The following is a 3,578-nucleotide window of genomic DNA, read 5'->3' as shown; positions in this document are numbered from 1 at the left end:
GGGAGAATATGCCAGATATTATGTTCATAATTGAACACTTTTGATCTAGTTTCTATCCAGTCCTTGGTGACTCACTCCATGTTATAAACAACAGAGACTTTAGATTCTGTTCTTTTAGGGTGCATAACATTCTTCATAGGCCACACCTAAAGGCTCCAATTTAGAAACCCCACTGAGCAAACTGAACTTTATCTTAAACTCACCTGTAGAAAATGTAAGGAAATGAAAGATTCCTTTGATTTAAAGCTGTTCCAAGCTAGTGTGAAAAGAAGCAGATGGCTGCATCTCCAGGTTAAAGAACTTTAGCTCAGGTCTGTTACATTGAGGGTGCCCAATGTATGCAGTGGGAGATTTTCTTACTTTCTTTGCTCTTTTATGACATGTCTTAGTTACATACGCATCATACTACTGGTCTGTAGTATAGCAGGCATGGATTTGTCTGTATAGGAGAGTTATTAAACTTTTTGTCCTACTTACAACCTTCATTGTTTGTGTAAATGCTATTTAGTCACTTCGATTTTTAATCTGTACAAGTCCACAATCCATGTGTTTTGGTCTAAATGGGGTGCCTTTGCAGAAAACGCATATATTTTCCTTTTGTCAACAGTATTTTAAAGAATATAACTATGGGAGTAGAACTCATCTTTCTCCTGATGAGTGGCTGGTGGTTTCGAATTGCTCACATTGCAGTAACGGGCTCAGCTCTTAACCAAATACACAAGCCATGTTATCCAAAGTTTGTTATGATCCACACAGCCTATACATCTATTGTTTAGTTGTTACTCCCCAGGTCTTGTGCTATCTTCTCAACTGTTTCTATGCTTGAGCCAATTGTTGCAGCTACTGCCTTGATCCATTTCCTTGATGGCCTTTCTCATTTTCACTGACCCTCCACTTTCCCAAGATGATGACCAGGGATTGGTCTCGCTTGGAAACATTTCCAAAGTACATTTGATGACGTCACACTGGCCTTGCCCACAAGGAGCCTCCTAGCAGTACTTCTTCCCAGATAGATGTATTTGTTCTTTGGCAGCTCATGGTACTTCCAATGCTCTTTGCCAGCACCACAATGCAAAATTACCAATTATTGTTCAGTCTTCCTAACTCAGTGACCAACTTTCACACGCATATGAGCCTATTGAAAACACCATGGCTTAGGTCAGGTTCACCTTAGTCCTCAAAATAGCTTCCCTTCTTTTCAACTCTCTAGAGAGAGCTGTATTGCAGATTCACCCAATGCAGCAACACATCCTCTGAACAGCTGCTTCCATAAGCACTCATTGTGGATCCATGCAAGCAAAATCCTTGACAACTTCAACCTTTTTCCATTTAACATGATTTTACTTATTAGTTCAGTTGTGAGGATTTTAGTCTGTTTTTCATTGAGTTGTAATCCATATGTAAGGCTGCGATCCTTGATCTTCATCAGCAAGTGCTTCAATTCCTCCTCACTTTCAGCAAGCAAGAGTGTGTCATCTGCATGTTGCAATTTGTTAATTAGCCTCCAATCCTTAATAAGCCTCCAATCCTGATGCCATATTTTTTCTTCATATACTTCAGCTACTTTGATGATTTGCTCAGTACACCGATTGAATAGATTATGGTCAGAAGACACCGCCTTGAAAGACACCTTTCCTGATTTTAAACCATGCACTAGTTCCTTGTTCGGTTCTTACAACTGCCTCTTGGTCTGTGCAAAAGTTCCACATAAGTACAGTGAAGTGTCCCGGAATTCCCATTCTTCTCAAGGTTATCCATAGTTTGTTATGATCCTCACAGCTTAATTTCTTGGCATAGTCCATAAGACACAGGAAACATATTTCTGGTTTTCTCAGCTTTGAGCCAAGATCCAGTTGACATTAGCAGTTATATCCCTTTGTTGTGTGTCCTTTTCTGAATCTAGCCCGAAATTCTAGCTAGATTCAATGTACTGTTTTAACCATTGTTGGATGATTTTCAGCAAAATTTTACTTGCATGTGATATTAATAATACTATTATATTATTTGAGCATTTTGTGGGATGATCTTTCTTTGGAATGGGTACAAATGTGAATCTCTTCCAGTTGGACAAATGACTGTCTTCCAAATTTCCTGGTATAGACAAGACAGTGCTTCCAGTGGTTCAACAACTTGTTGAAGTATCTCAAGTGGTATTCCATCAATTCCTGGAGCCTTGTTTTGGACTAACGCTTTCAGTGCAGCTTGAATGTCTTCATTGAGTACCATTGATTCTTATATGCTACCGCCCCCAAAGGTGGAATGCCGCCTAGTTCTTTGTGGTATGGGGATTCTATGTATTCTTTTGGTTTGTGTGTGTGTGATTTCTATCTTCTTTTGATGCTTTCTGCATCTTTCAATATAGTGCCCAGAGAACCTTTCAATATTGCACCTCATGGATTGAAGTTTTTCTTGAGTTCTTTTGATTTCAAATGTGCTGATTGTATTCTTCCTTTTTGGAGTTATGACTAGATCTTTGCACATTTCATTATGATATTTGACTCTGTCTTCTCAAATTGCCTTTTGCAATTTTCTATTTAGCTCTTTGACTTCATCATTTCTTCCGTTTACCTTAGTTCGTCTGTGACTAATATCGTTTCACTTTGACCTTTTCTTTCTTTCCTGTCTTTATTGTGCTTTTGTCGTGTTTAATGCTCTTGATATAGCCCTGCAGCTCCTCGGGTCTTCTGTCATTAGCGTTCAATGCAGCAGATCTGTTCTTTTGATGTTCTCAAAACTCGACTGAGGATAGACGTATGATAGGATTTCAGCTCTGTGGACTTGTTTTACTCTTCTTCAGCTTTAACCTGAATCTACAGATGAGCAATTGGCAGTCTATTCCACAGTTAACCCCGATTTGGTTTTTAGCTGCTGATAGTGAGTTTCCTGATTGTCGCTTCCCACAGATGTGGTCAATTTTAGTTTTGTCTATTCCATCTGACATAATCCAGGTGCGTTGGAGTCTTATGTGTTGTTGAAAAAAATATGTTTCTATGAACAAGTCTTTGGTTTTATGAAATTCTATTCTGTGACCGCTAGCTTCATTTCTATCTCCAAGACCATATTTTTCCAACTACTTCTCCTTGCTCTTTGTTTCCTACTTCTGGTATATGATTGCCGTAATTATCAATGTGCCTTGATTTCATAATTACTGATTTTCATACTGAAGATGTTTGCAGAATTCATCAATTTCTTCCTACCCGTGTTATGGTTAGTGCATAAATTTGAATAGTAGATGCAGTAACTGTATTTCCTTTGATCATCCTTTCACACACAGGATTGTCCTTCAAAATAGATCTTGAAATGTCCTTTTTGTTTCTTTTAAAACATTTTATTGTCAATTAGGTGAAAGGTACACAGTGGTCAAATATTTATATTTAGCTATTCATAAATTCTGATTCATCTCACCAGAAATTGAGCCATGGGGATGAGTTCAGTTCCACCTCTGAAGGGCCACACTTTCAGGGTTCCACCAGTCTCTATCTGAACACTAAGCCTAATCCCTTTTATGATTCTGAATTGTGTTATATCTTTTCCCATCATTCTATTTACAACATTCTAATGTAATCCTTCTCAAAGCT

Source organism: Echinops telfairi, unplaced genomic scaffold, assembly GCF_000313985.2.
Source record: "Echinops telfairi isolate 266 unplaced genomic scaffold, ASM31398v2 ScPeMD7_7469;HRSCAF=8507_1, whole genome shotgun sequence".
Classification (NCBI taxonomy): domain Eukaryota; kingdom Metazoa; phylum Chordata; class Mammalia; order Afrosoricida; family Tenrecidae; genus Echinops; species Echinops telfairi.
Note: the sequence above shows the minus strand (reverse complement) of the source record.